Source organism: Aristolochia californica, unplaced genomic scaffold (genome assembly GCF_029961685.1).
Source record: "Aristolochia californica isolate CCGP_79_NKW_82.1479 unplaced genomic scaffold, dmAriCali1.0.hap1 SCAF_2, whole genome shotgun sequence".
NCBI classification, from domain to species: Eukaryota; Viridiplantae; Streptophyta; class Magnoliopsida; order Piperales; family Aristolochiaceae; genus Aristolochia; species Aristolochia californica.
Genome location: NW_027181881.1, coordinates 7612451 through 7628238, shown reverse-complemented (window position 1 = coordinate 7628238; position 15788 = coordinate 7612451). Strand labels below are relative to the sequence as shown.

Genomic DNA, 15788 nt, shown 5'->3' with positions numbered 1-15788 from the left:
TTCTACTCAGACTAGGAAATGAAATACTGAAGTCTAGTAAAAAAATTTCACGGTAAACCGTGACCCCTTGGTAAGTAGGAACATGTAGACTTCATACGTGTTGATGAATCTGATGTTGGGTGTATGTCTTGAAGAGTGGGGGTTCTAATCTTTTAGTTTAATTCTAGAATTGAGATGTGTATTTGATATTTACTAATATGAAGCTTTACATTGGATTAAATGATAATATCAATTATGGCATCATGAATATGGGTTGATTTATAAATCTTCTCTAGTTGGCTCTTGTTGTAGATCATATGATTTGAGGGAATAAATGTTTGATATGGGTTATTTTTCTATTTAGCCTGTTGCAAGTATTCTTTATGTTCAATTATTAACTGATAATAATATGGAGAATGTGTTGGCATTAAGTGTTTTGTGCCCCAACTCTAGAGAGGATTTTTATGGGCCTCATTGGGAAATCAATGAGGGTATCATTGTGTCAATTTGACTTAAGGCTGTTTTCGTATGATATCATTGTGGAGGGAGTCATGATGAGTAAAAAAATGTTGTAAATGATATTTTTGTGTTATGTCTTGAATGTGAAATAGAGACTAATGTGTGTGAACTTTAGTGGTGCGTCCATTGTGTGGAATATATTCTAGTTTAGACTCAAAGATTTTTATGTACTACAGGGAAAGAAAAGGTAACTATATTGGTATGCACTGTCTGAGCATTGATTCCCTTCTTGATTTTGAAAACTTAATTGAGCTAATGATTACAATTTTTTGATCTTTAGGACTCCATGGATTACCTCATGGAGAAAGAAGAATAATAACACACATGTTGGGGACAAAAGGGAGAAAGAATGAGGTTATGGACTTGTATCCAAACCCTCCCCCTTAAGCTCTATTTATAAATGAATAAAAATATAATATTATAATTATGCCTTTTACCCTAGTAAGAGAGAAGAAGAGACAAAAAACAAAAACTAATTATATCAATGACACCTGAATTACATTATATCTTTCAACACTCCCCCCTCAAGCTGGGAGGTAACGACATTGATTCCAGCTAGAAACAAATAACATAGATGTAGTAATAAACTCCTCCATCACGCTATCCCAGGGATAAGTACGACACCGGGCACAAACTCTCAAAAGGGTAGAAATGGGTGATAAGAATATCAGTCGAAATGAACCTCAAATGATTTCAAATAAATATAGTGATAATAATCACTAAAGTGGGCAATGTCTGTCATTCACAAGACGATGGTAAGAAACCCAAGGGTACCAATAAAAAGTCTCAATGGACTTAAAAACACCCATATATATATAAATGACCAACCATAGCAACGCACCAAAAAGGGTTGACCAAAAGAGGTAAATGAGAGACAAATAAAGGATGGTAGGAGAAATGTTACCAAATAATAAAAGGGTAATGGGGATTCAATAGGAAGATAAGATGAAGAATTCAAGGTCACCATGTGCTTTTTTTTCCTACGTAATTCAAATCTCCAAGTTATGAAGCAATGCCAACAATAATTAGCAAATAATAAACCCAAGGCAAGCAACCGAGGAGTTTTTCTTCAGTAATAATGTCTCAATCAAAGAGACACAATAACAACAACAGTAATGGGCCAATTCCAAATAACATGTACCAAATAATGAAAGTCTTTAAGAGTAATAAGGACAAAATAATCCACAGTGGGTCCATAAGGAAGTTGTGCACCAAATACAAGTTGATGGTTAATCCAAGATAATAATCAAGTCAGAGCCAAGGGATTGAGTCAGACTGAGGCAAACAATCGAGTCGAGCCAAGCTAGGTATCAGAATAATATAGCCGAGTCACGGGAGAAATCAGTATAGAACATGGGACCTAGATCAGTATAACATAGGCAAAGAACAAGTGGACTGAGTCAGGCTGACTCAAGTCCAAGTTGACTTAGTCCGAGTCGATCCGAATTAACTCAAGTGGAATATAATCACTCAAGTTCGAGTTAACTCAACAGAGTCTGGCGTCATCATCTCCGACAACAGTAACAAAGTTGGCACTTGGGAAATAACCAGCAAATAGAAACTCAAAATGACGGCAAGGCAGCACCGGAATGTAATGCCAGTAATCTCGGATGAATTTTCGTCAACATATAATGGGCTCAATGACAACCCAACAACGTCGAAAAATCCAGAGTAGTTGAGTCGTCATCCTCCAAAAACAACAATGAGGCTGGCACAATGGCAGAAATGGTGGAATCAATCCGAAAATAGCAACTTTACAGCAGAATGATCTCATGCCAATGAAGGAGACAACCATAGACTTTCTGGAAAGCAACCACTTCCCAGACAAAGTAGAGAATGACTACTAAACCAGTCTGGATCAGATGAGACGGGCCAACAAAGGACTTGTAGAAATAAATCAATCCAACAAAGAGCTTTCCATTAGTGCTGGCTCGGTTATGATGAATTAGTCACTCAGAATTGTCTCTATTTCCAACAACTCAAATACTCGTCAACGTGCATAATCACATGGAAAATTCAATAAGATACTAGTAAGATACAGTAAGATGAGATAAACTCCAATACTATAAGATGAGATAAGCTCGGGATAATATGCCAGATAGCACGATAGCAAAGATACCAGTCGAGGATTGAATTACTGAATATGGAGATCAACCAAGTGAGCCGTTCAATTACCGAAGCAATTTTTGGAATGAAATATCATATGCCAGCAAGTGAAGCTCTGAATAAATTTGTCGAACATTTGGAATAATAACCTTCCATAAATAATGTTGGAGATAGTAATGCCAACCGAGCAAATGGAGCCAAACTCCAGTGATAATAGGACGTTGATAGAGATTGATGAGTAACAGGCGGTAAAAAGACACCTTTTGATCAATGGCAGAGTTATCTAGGAATGGCGGAGCAAAAGATCTGTAGAACAGGATTGGAGATCGAAAGTTCTAGTGAAGACAGGGATGAACAAATTCCGACAACGAAGACTCTGTTTCTGACGGGCTATTCTTTTAGCAGAGTTCTTGCAACTATCATTTGCTATAACATACTCCTGCATCACAGAAGCCAGTAATGGCAAACCACATTCCAATACCTTACCAATATCAAAGATTTTGAAAGAGAGAGTCGTTGCAGTTGTTGGATGGACATTTGTCCATCCCATCATAATATCTTTGGCAACATTTGAAGCTCTTAATTCCAACATCTTAACTTCAACACAAGCGCACAATTCTTTAAGAGAATTGTGCTTAACATTGTTAACAATGGAACCCACAACATGCGCAATTGTTACCCTCGTATACCAATTCTTACTACAAAGATATTAAACAACCTTTTTCAATAGAGAAATTAAGTCATGGGGATGTGAACATGGGTTGGATGAAGATACTGAGAGAACTATCAGGTCGAGCAGAGCAAACTTCTAGCAAAAATATGATGATGAGTATTAGCAAGAGATACCCATGGAAGCAAGGTAGCAACCACCAAAGATAGCAAAAAACAACGTTGTAAATCAACGAGATACCATCAACAAATTGATCTTCCACCGAGCAGAAACAAGTTTGGAATTCTAAAAACCCATAGCTACGAGTCTTGAAAATCAATGATCTGATACCATGTTGATTTTCAGGACACCATAGATTACCTCATGGGGAAAGAAAAATAATGCACATGTTTTTTTTTTTTGGGGGGGGGAAGAAATAATGAGGTTATGGATTTGTATCCAAACCCTCCCCCATAAGTTCTATTTATAAATGAATAAAAATATAAAAATAAAGAAGAGACAAGAAACATAAACTAATTACATCAATGACACCCTAATTACATTATATCTTCCAACACAATTCTTGCATTTCAAATGCATTTACTTCAAGAGACACAAAACTCAAAGGTTTAAGCAGTGAATCGACATAAGCTTCTCAAAGACCTTGAGCTCCATGGAATGTCAAAGTGTTCTTGAAGAAGCACCCTCAGAAAGAAGAAGAAAAAATGAAGACTAGAATTTAGGAAGTACTAAGAAATATCAAAACTCAGTGTACGATGTAAATTTTAGAGCTTTAGGACATATTTGCATTCAAATTTTTTTTTAATAAAGCATATAAATATTTCACACATGCACATAGGATAAAAAAATTACATGCTTTAAAGATTCACATAGTAAATTGGCACTGGAATGATTGATCAACATCTACCAATGATCGATCAACCAAAAGTGCACGAGCCAGAAATATAAAGCATAATTGATCAACCAAAGTTATTGATCGATTGTCCACAGCATGGCCAAATTGTACTAAAAAACTTGATAGATCAACCCAAGTGGACTGATCGATCAATAATGTCTAGGCAAAGAAAAATCAAGTTGACTGATTGATCAACTTCTAGAGATTGATCGATCATATAGAACATTGCCAACCAGGGAAATAAAGCGTTTTCGTTCATATCAAAGCCATTGATTGATCATACTTGTTATGCACTGCCAATAGGAATTCTAACTGATCAATCATACCATGTACATAGATCGATCAACTTAAAATGTTAGACCTGACAAGAAGATATTGATCGATCATACCATCAATAAATAGGTCAATTTTTGATAGAAATATAGTCGTTACACACAATTGATCGATCGATCACTTTAAATTAATCGATCAATGAAAAATCAAATTTTTGAAAATGGGCAAAAGATGGCTAGTTTGACTTGGCGAACTTATATATACCCCACCAAACCTCCCATTGAGAAGTTAATGATATTTTATTGGTATATTTAATTCATTTTATTCTCAATCACTTGAAATTTTGTCCTAAGTTCTATTTTGATAAAGAGAGAGCCTATTTTGCAAAACTCTTCCATTCCTTTCTCATTCTAACTCCTTGCATTCATAATTAGTCAAACTCCTATCTACTCCATTGTGCGTCAAATGATGGAAACTTGGAATCTCAAAATTGTAAAAACTCAATTTACACCCCCCACTCTCTTGAGAAGCCACCTAGATCAGCAATTGGTATCAGAGCAGGATAAAACTTGATTTGTGTCAAAATCCACTTGGATTTTAAATTTGATTATTATGGCATCTCAAGATAAATTGCTCCTTCTCGAAGGACAATCCCCCTTATTTATCGAAGTTAACTTTAGGGTATTGGAAGGTAAGAATGAAATTCTTCCACCAACCCACGGATTGAGACATTTGGTATATGCAAAAACTTGAGAATGATATTCTTCTTACAAAGAGTTTCAATAAGTTGACTAGGAAAGATAAATATCAACTTAGAACATGTTGTGTACCATAGGACCAAATGAGTTTAATCGAGTCTCCACATATAAGACCGTAAAGGAAATATGGGATAAATTAGAGTTCACACATGAAAGGACCTCTAGAGTTAAGGACTCTAAGATTAGTTTATTAATTGCCTTATTTAATGAATTCAAAATGAAGTTGAATGAATGTTGAGATGAACTCTAGGTTCACTCATATTTTAAATGAAATAAACATTCTAAGAGAGGAGATCTCCCTCCTCTAAAGGCAGAATGACAAGCTTCTTTAGGCATTTTTAAATGGGTATTTTCAAGAAGAAGTATATGTTGAACAACCTGAAGGTTTTGAAGATATGAGCAAGTTTGACCATGTATACGAATTACATAAAACTTTAAGTGAACTCTTAGCCTATGTGCTATATATCAATCCGATCCTAGAGAATCTCACTTAGTGGCAGTGAAAAGAATTTTTCATTATCTATTTTGGACACCCAACTTAGATCTTTGGTATTCAAACTCTTCAGCCATTGATCTAGTCACTTACTAAGTTGATGATTTTTTCGGTTGCAAAATTGACAGAAAGAGTACAAGTGGTAGTTGCCAATTACTAGAAAATATTTTTTCTCTTGGTTTTCCAAGAAACAACATTCAGTTGCACTGTCCACTACCAAAGTTGAATACATAGCATGTGGAAGTAGTTGTGTTCAACTTCTTTGGATGAAACAACAACTAGATAACTACGACTTATGGCCAAAAGAAATTTCAGTCAATTGTGATAACATGAGTGCCATAAGTCTAAGTAAAGAACCCGGTTCTCCACTCTTGATCAAAACACATAGAAATTAAACATCACTTTATCAGAGGGCTCATTGAAAACAAGGTTATCAAGATTGAATTTGTACCCACCGAAAATAAATTAGCAGGTATCTTTACAAAACCAATAGGAACCATTTCTCTAAGCTTTGAGGAGGCCTAGGAATGAACAAGCCACCTTGATTCACTTAGGCTGAAAATTTTGAACTTAATGAACACATCCCATCATTGTAGTACCAAAAGAGTGAAGTGGAAGTCAAAATATCACATTCTGTCACTCTGCACGAGTCAAATTTGGGCCTTTGGAGCTCTGGAAAATTCAAAGAGAATGATTTAGATTGATTTAGAATTGTCAAATACTTATTCAAAAAAAATTTATACGTTTTTTTAGCTCGTCTTGGTCGAAAAATCTTACATAGAAAATTATATAAATTTTTAATAAGAATTTTCAATTAAAAAAATATTTACAAAAAACATGAGACACTAATAGTCCCTAAAAACTTATTTCTACTAAAAATGTATTTTTAATTTCTTCTTGGGTAGGGGGGTGGTATTATTTCTCCCCTTTACTTAGGTGTTGGTTCTGGTTTTCCGTCGAGACGAGGAACGACGCCAGGAAAAGCTTCCAGCGACTCCGGCGAGGAACTTTCGTCGGGGATAACAGCTGCAACGGAGGCAGCGTTGACGAAAGCGGTGGCGGCGGAAAGGCAAAAGACGGTCGGCGAGGCAGCTGTCGTCGGCGACTGAGGCGGCCATAATAGCGGTCAGAGGGGCTCGGCGGTGTCGAGGGGAGGAAGAATTTTTCCCCCTCACTCCGCTCGGCGCTCCAGTCCCAACTCCCCCAAAATCCCCCGAATCCCACACCACTGGTTCAATTAACCAGCCAGCTCGCGAGTTTTCGAACCGAACCTTGATTCGATTGAGCTCGACTCGTTAATTTAAACGAGCCAATCTCGAATCAAACCGAGCCAGAATCGAGCCGCTCGCGAGTCGACTCGGTTCAAAGCCACCTCTACTTGAGAGAGCGGTGAATTAAAGGAAGTTTTTGAGGACCATGGAGTCTTAGATGGACCAAGTTCTGGGGTATAACCATATATGATGGATTGAGTACAACAACATTGACTGCTTGACTTAAGGAGGTTATTAACTCTAGCTCTGTGATGTTGTTTATGAAAGGGAAACTTGAGGAGCCCAAGTGTGGCATTAGTCACAAGGTGGTCGAGATACTCCTGCAAGACAAAGTCGAGTTCAAGAGCTTTGACATTGTCTCAGATGATGAAGTTAGGCAAGGCCTTAAGGTGTCCTCTAACTGGTCTAGCTATCCAAAGCTATACATTAGGGGGTTAGTCAACTGCTTCAACTTTAACTTCAAATTCAAATTTAAATTTAATTGAATGATTTAATTCAACTTCAACTTCAAGTTGGGTGTTAAGTGTGAACGAGGAAAATAGTTTTCGGTGTTAGTACCCAAAATGAAAAATATGATTTAAATAAGAGAATGAGTAATTTTTTATAATATGCTTAAATATAACATATACCTCAATAAATAATTAACCAAAACAAACATGGTTAATACACTAATAACTAATTTAATGTAGAATTAAAATATATGAATGTATTAATTAATTAAATAAAATATTATATTAATAAATGATTGTAGTTTATTATAAATTAATACTATAATTACGTGTGACAATTAACTATGCACTAATTAATTATAAAAAATAGATAAATAAAAAGTAAAAAAACAAAAATAATTATAATAAATGAATATATTATTTTATTAATAAAATAAGATACATTTTAACATAGTATAAATTAATAATATATTTTTATAAAATTAAAAATTATTAGTTTAATTAATTATAAAAATAGAATAATTAAAAAAAATGAATCAATCAAATGTTTATTTAACAATATTTTAATGATCACTCTTAAATCAATAATTTAATATAGTAATAAAAAATAAATATAAAATAAATAAATATATTAATTTATGAATAACGTAAGATAGATTTTTACATAGTATAAATTAATAATATATTTTCACAAAATTTAAAATCATTAGTTTAATTAATTATAAATAAGAATAATTAAACAAGCTTCATCAAGGCCACCATTTCAAAGCTATTCTTGGTATCTCCATTAAATACAAACTCAACATCCAATATATTTCAATGTCATCTTAAAAAATAGTCATACACTATCAATTGTTGAGCATATTTATGTCTGCAAGATTGATCCATCACAACTGCAATCGCCAAGACCTGGTCATGGTGATCCCCTTTGTAGGGGGGAGGCACCCCTTCTCCTACTATTGAGGTATTGTGAACAAACAAAATGTGAAATTGGAAAGCAAAGTACCTTTCGTTGCTATTGCTATAAATGTTTTGGGTTAAAGTAAGATATGTTTGGGATGTTATGAGATACTTAATGTCGGTAATGCCTTCATATAAAATTAGTTTCTTTTAATGTACGAATGTTATTTATGTTTATAGTGATGTTGCTATAACAAATAGGATTGCCACACGTAATTATCTATTAATTAGTTTCTTTTTATTTATTATTATTTTTAATTAATTAATACACAATTAATCGTTACACGTAATTATTGTATTAATTTATAATAAATTATAATTATTTATTAATATAATATCTTATTTAATTAATTAGTATATTAATATATTTTAAGTCTACATTAAATCACTTATTTGTATAATAACCATATTTGTTTTATTTATGTATATGTTCCATTTAAGTATATTATAAAAAATTACTCATTCTCTTGTTTACGTCATAATTTTCATTTTAGACACTTACACTCGAAACTATTTTCCAATGCACTTGAACTCGTCGGCACTAATACCAACTTGAACTTGAACCGATGGGGGTTTTCAAGTGTGATAATTGTTTTCCATCGTTATATCATTGAAATACTAAAATTGCTTCCATTGCTATTTTTTTAAATACAATAAAGTTCACAGTTTCTAACGGTCAAGGAGGTGTACCGCGCTAGCAAGCAAGAACTCGCACAGAATTCACTGAACCTGGACAACCCGTACCAGAGAAACGAACCAAGAAAAATGAAACATGGAACCCAGATTTTGATTACGAATGCACGGCATTCTGTCGATTTCAATGTGTTACGCGACCATATTTGGCACGCATCTCCCGTTCCCTATTTGACAGGGTGAATCTTCCGTGGATCGCCCATTCGTCATTTCCTTTTTCGTGACTGAAGCTCTCTCCTCAGCCCGGAGCGCTCCCTCTTGCTCTTCGTCTTTCCATGGCCCCGGGTAGCATCTATAATTCGCTCCTGCGCCGCCCTACGCCGGAGAAAAGCACGGCGAAGATCGTCGCAAATAAAGTTTTGGTTGCCTCGGCGACGATCACTGGTGCGTACTCTACTGCAATCCTTCTATTCTTTCTGTATGGTGGAAAAAGAATCGAAAGGTAGATTGTTTCCCATGCCCTCAGACGAATAAACCGAGACTGGAACTCAGGCATAAAATTAAAAAAAAAAACTCCGCGGAGGTGAGAAGCTAATAAAGTAAAGATTAAGGATTGAGAGAAATTGGCGAAATCAGAGCTGATACTAAGATTATGATCAGCCAAATATCTTCGAAGATGAAGTTTCAGAGCTAAAAATTCTCAATCAATTTGTAAAAGAAAGAGGTTGAAATGGCGAGTTTGGTGCCGGATATTTTTGTCGCACCAATCGGCATAGGTTTTGATGGTCGGCGAAAAGTCGCAAACGACAAGACCTCGTGCGTAACGTGCAACCAGGATGGGCGCTGATTGGCAACTAGTTCAGTAAATTCATTTTTGTCCAGACGTAGCCAGGGGGCATTTCTGTAATTCCAAGCTATGATTCAGCAAGTCCGTCTTGACCTTTTTTGGTACTACCGAGCCCCTATTAGATCGTGTCATCATCTGCATTGGCGTAATATTGTATGACCAGGAAATTTAAATTTAAAACCCATAAGAGTGGCAGAGCCGTTCGTTTCGACTTTCGAATTTCGTTGCCTCAAAGCTCAAATCCGCGTCTTTTTATGGCTTGGTGTTCTGCCTGTTTTTCTTGCAGTGGTCGCTGTGTTGCTGCTGTGCTACAACAACTTGGGAAAGCTTTCAGTGGAAAGGCCTAGAAATGATGGGGCAAGACCGCGGGAGAGCAGGACCGGAGGTGAGGTCGTCGAGTCGGATGTGGGGGTGGTGGCTACCGACGACAAGCGGTGCTCCGAGGTGGGGGTTTCGGTGCTGAAGAATGGAGGTCACGCCGTTGACTCGGCGGTGGCCACCGCGATCTGTCTCGGGGTCGTTAACCCAATGGCGAGTGGGATCGGAGGGGGCGGCTTTATGGTCTTCCGTTCTGCTCAAACCGGTCAGGCACAGGCCTACGATTTCCGAGAGACTGCTCCCTTGGCTGCTACTCTCGTACGTTGTCTTCTACTTTTGTTAGCTAGCCATGTCCCAGTTAACTATTTCTTATTATTTTTACTTGTACTATTTACACGTTTTCAACTAGCATATTTGACGTTTTAACACTGCAATGCCTCCGTGAATTTTACAGCTTTTATATAAAGATTATAAACATGTTCCATTCAGTTTAGTGTTTTTTCTCATCCTTTTTGAAGTATTTACATCATTTTAAGTGATTGAATTTAAGTCATTTAAATCTGTATCTGATGACGATTGACCGGTAGGAAACTGGAAAATTTATATTCACCGTCGCTATGCTGAAGTTCAAACATTACGTTTCGCTATATTTTGGTAATTTGGCTAATCTTAAAAGGAAATTTTTGACCTTTTCAGATGTTCAGGTTATGTTACCTGCTGTAACTTATTCATTGTGTATACCTTTCATGAGAAACTGCTTGTTTCAGTATGATAAATAATGTGTCAGAAATGTGGCTTTGAATTAGAGAGTTCTTATAATAAAATCCTGTTACATCCTACCAAAAGTCCAAGAAGGCACAGGGGGATTTCTCTTTGCTTTCTTAGATGAAATTTCCTTCATGTTTGTTGCAGCTAATTTTCACTATAAAGTTTAGGAAAATATCTACTTAAACTTTCTGTAAAACTGTCATATCTAAAAACTGATTGATTAAATTTTATACCAATCAAGCTGTAAAGGATAATTTTTTTTTACCCCCTTCTTTAATAAGATAAAACATTGTTTTTACAAGATCTAATGCAACCTTATTAAAATATTTGCAATGCCCATATTTAATAGATTAGTATCCAAAAAACCCATCAAATTTTTTGTTTAGCCAATAAATTTAAATTTAATTTTTTAACCTCTTTTACACTTTCTTACTAGAAACATAAATAATATTATATTTACTTTACTTGATAATTTTAATCTATAAATTTTTTTTATTAACATGCTATTTATGAAATAAAAAGTTAATAACAGTCTAGAAGAAAGAAAAGAAAGAAACAGTGTAGTATTTAGTGGTGTTCATCCAAACACAATTTGGTTAATGTTTTTTCTGACAGGAAAAGTTTTGTTGGTGGTTTAGATATTTTCATTAAGATTATATAAGGCATTTCATTGTTTTCCCAAAAGGTGATTTTCAGGATAGGTAATGGAATGCTTTAAAAGAAATAAGTTTGGTTGATGAGGTTTTTGGTCTAAAAGGTTTGTTGGAGGGGTCATATGAATATTTTCCAATATTGTATATGCTATATCAATGTGATTTATATGATTTCAGAAATAACTTGTAGATTCTATATAATTTTTATCCTTTATGTTATATGCAGAATACATACGTAGACAACCCAAAAGCCAAAGTAAGAGGTCCACTGTCAATAGGGGTCCCAGGTGAGACCGCTGGACTTTATCAAGCTTGGCTTCAACATGGGCGGCTTCCCTGGCATTCACTCTTTCAATCTTCAATTAAACTTGCAAGACATGGCTTTGAGATTACTACATTTCTTGGTGCCATTATCAAGAAATCTGGAGCGGCAATCATGTTGGACCCTGGATTACGTGAGGTTTTTGCACCTGAAGGGAGGTTACTCCAAGCTGGTGACACTTGTCGTAACCCCAAGCTGGCTGATACACTTGAAGTGCTCTCTGAACAAGGTCCCCAGGCTTTCTACAATGGCACCATTGGAGAAAGGCTGGTGACAGATGTTCAATCAGTTGGTGGGATCTTGACAATGGAGGATTTAAGGCAGTACAAAGTGGATGTGAATGATGCCATGGCTGTAAATAGCATGGGTTTCACCATTCTTGGCATGCCTCCGCCTTCTAGTGGAACTGTTGGATTAGGTCTGGTAAGTCTTTGTATCGTTGTCTTATTACACAGTTAAAAAAATTGCCAGAACAGATTTTAGTATCTGATTTTTCCTGATCATTCCATATCTTTATTGATATTTGAAAACCAAGCATTGGAATTGAGTGAGAATTTCATACAAACTTTAATTGTAGTTTTGTAACTTACAAGATTGGAACTGATTAAACACTACTTCCTGGTCTACTGGTCTCTACATGAAATAGATATTGAACATTTTAGAGAGCTATGGGACACTAGATGCTGCAAAGGGTTTACTGGGTCTTCATCGCCTGGTGGAGTCACTGAAGCACATGTTAGCTGTTCGGATGAATCTTGGAGATCCCAAATTTGTTGATATCCAAAATGTTGTGTCAGATATGCTCTCATTGTCTTATGCAGAGCAAATTAAGCAAAAGATCCTAGACAATACAACATTTCCAGCTGGATACTATCTAGCTGAGTAAGATATACATCTTTCTCCCGTGTTCCTTTTCATCCACTGACTCAGCTGAGGCTGCTCTTTTCTTTATACTCATCACTGAAATTTATTACTCATGAGATCAAATCGACAATCATAATTATCATTTGGAACTTGCTGCTTCTAACACTAAAGCTAGTTTATTTCTTCAGATGGAGTCAGCTAAGAGATCATGGGACCAGCCATTTTTGCATTGTTGATGCAGACCGAAACGTGTTGTCCTTGACAACTACTGTCAATTCTCATTTTGGAGCAGGTATTCTTTCATCTGCTACAGGGATAGTCCTCAACAATGAGTTGGACGATTTCTCTGTACCAGGTGAAACAACCTTGGACAAGCTTCCTCCGGCCCCATCAAATTATATTCAGCCAAATAAGAGACCTTTATCTTCAATGACCCCAATCATTGTTCTCAAGGTATGGAACTCTCTCCACTGAGAGATTTAGATATTATCCAGTTTATTACATTCCACAGTAGTTCTCGTGGGTGTTTACGTGACTTGAATATCATATAAAATTGTGATTTTTGTGTGTTTTTTTTATTTCTCATATAGCTTTATTGTATGTGGAAATCTAAAAAATGTGGTGTTATTAATTGCAACAATAAAGGCATGCTGTTGTTGGGAAAAAAAAGGGGCAACATATATTGGACTTGACTGCTTCATGCAATACAAGCAGATGATGCAAGTAATGCAAATGCAAATAGGTTAAAATTTCTTTTCCTGGTAGCATCCTTCTATTTATTCTTCAAAATTTCAACTTTCAGGATAATCAACTAGCTGGTGCTATTGGAGCTAGTGGTGGTCTTTACATCATTCCTGCGGTGACTCAAGTCTTCCTCAACCATTTTGTCTTGGGCATGGATCCTTTGGCAGCTGTTCAACACCCTCGCGTGTACCATAAGGTTCTTACATTTACAAGTCATAGCATGTACTTATAGACATGAATATTCACCATCTCAACTAAATAGAGGTGCACTTTGGATGTTGCAGTTGATACCGAACGTGGTATTGTATGAGGATTGGACTTTTATTAATGGTGATCACATTGAACTCTTGGAAGAGGCAAGGCTGTTCCTGGAGCAGCGGGGTCATGTTTTGAAAGGTCAAGCCGATGGAGCTATTTGCCAGCTTGTTGTGCAAAGCCTTGACAGAGGCCAATTAACACGGGGTCAAAACGAGGACAATTATGGCTCAGTAATGGAGTCTTTCATGGAAAGCTAACTGCTGTAAGTGATCCAAGAAAGGATGGAAGGCCAGCAGGAATTTAACCACCTTGCATTGAATAGAACATTGTCTTCTGTCAATATTTTTTTCTGCTTGTTCTTTCTATTGATCCATGTTGCATTTTGACTGCTTTATTACATGAATCTTTGCAAACAAAAGGACTTGAGCAAGACTTAGGAGATTCGTCTGTTGTCTATTGAAGAATTTACTGGGTTTGGCCACCCTTAATTCTTTCAAGAAGTTGGAAGAATAAGAACTTGGAAGAATAGTGAAGCAACTGCACAAACAGCAGATCTGACGTTTCATTCAACATGGGTGAGGTAAAGCCAAAAATATGAGAGCTATGAGGGATTGAAAAATTAATTTTTCACCATTTTGGTTTTTTAATATTCTCATACCATTGCGTGTATTAGTACAATTACAAAAAGAAATCACATGCCTCTCCTATCCATATACTCTCAGACCCGTAAGAGCTTTGCTCATATAATCCACTGGGGTCAATAGGACCCAGACAACGACACACTCGGTGAAGCCATACCACCCACGCAAATATAGATTCATTAATGAATAGAAAATTTTCAACACCTTATAAAATACACAGTAATCGATTTCATGTTTGATAAGTCCCAGTCAAAGCTCAGGGATAGTTGCTCTCTTCGGGGTGAGAGAAGACCACAATTTACACAACAATGATTTTCTATCTTCATTGATAATGTCTATCTGTTTAAATAAGCAATGCTACGTACAGAAATAAAACAGAGCAAAAATCAAATGACGGTAAACTTGGTAAACTTGTAACCCCTGAAGATCTATTCTTCGCCTGACTCTCGACTGCCACGACCCAATCCCTTGGTCCTGCTTCACTTCCCAGCTTTATCCCAAATATTTGGGATTGGCTTATGGCCTCTCTCCGAACGACATCGTGGCCTAACAATACGTTCCCCATCAACTGGAACCTTGTCCTCAAGGTCCAAATTCGGAAACATCTCTTGTAGCTTCTTTGTTGGCTCCCACGTTGCCTCCTCGGCTGGAAGGTGCTTCCATTGCACTAAGCGCTATTCGACCAGTTGGGTTCCTTGCTTTAGTCAATGATAGTCTAAAATAGTTTGTGGCTCCAATAAGACTACCCCTTCATTGGTGAAGGGTGGTAACTCAGTGTTTGGCGTATCATCATCGGTCCCGTTGTTGTGGTATCGTTTGAGTAGTGACACATGAAACACCGGGTGAATGCACGCCCCTTCCGGAATTTGTAACTTGTATGTGACATGCCTAATCTTCTCTAGAAGCTAGTATGGTCCATAAAAACGGCTAGCTAGTTTATGATGGACCCGTTTGAAGACCGTTTGCTGGTGGTATGGGTGCAGCTTCAAAAGTACCCATTTGCCAACATTGAACGAAATGTCCCTTCTCTTCTTATCTGCCATTTGCTTCACTTTGTTTGCTGATATTTCTAAGTTGACCTTCAGTGGCCTTAGCAGTTCATCTCGATTCATGAGTTGTTGATCAACTTTCTGTACTAGTGAAAGTCCGTCTTGGGGGCGGCAATCTTCCATACAACGCCTAAAAAAGGGTCATTCCTATAGAAGTATAGTATATCGTATTATACCAATATTCCGCCCAAGGTAAATAGCAGATCCATTTCGATGGCCACCGATGAACAAAACATTAAAGATATTGTTCGATGCACCGATTGATGACTTATGTTTGACCATCCGTTTGCGGGTGGTATGCGGAACTGAGCTGTAGTT

At 36.6% G+C, this 15788-nt stretch overlaps 1 pseudogene; it reads left to right on the top strand.

Moving 5' to 3' along the window:
- Positions 1-9041: 9041 nt before the first annotated feature.
- Positions 9042-14214, top strand: LOC137956047 (glutathione hydrolase 3-like; annotated as a pseudogene).
- Positions 14215-15788: the final 1574 nt, after the last annotated feature.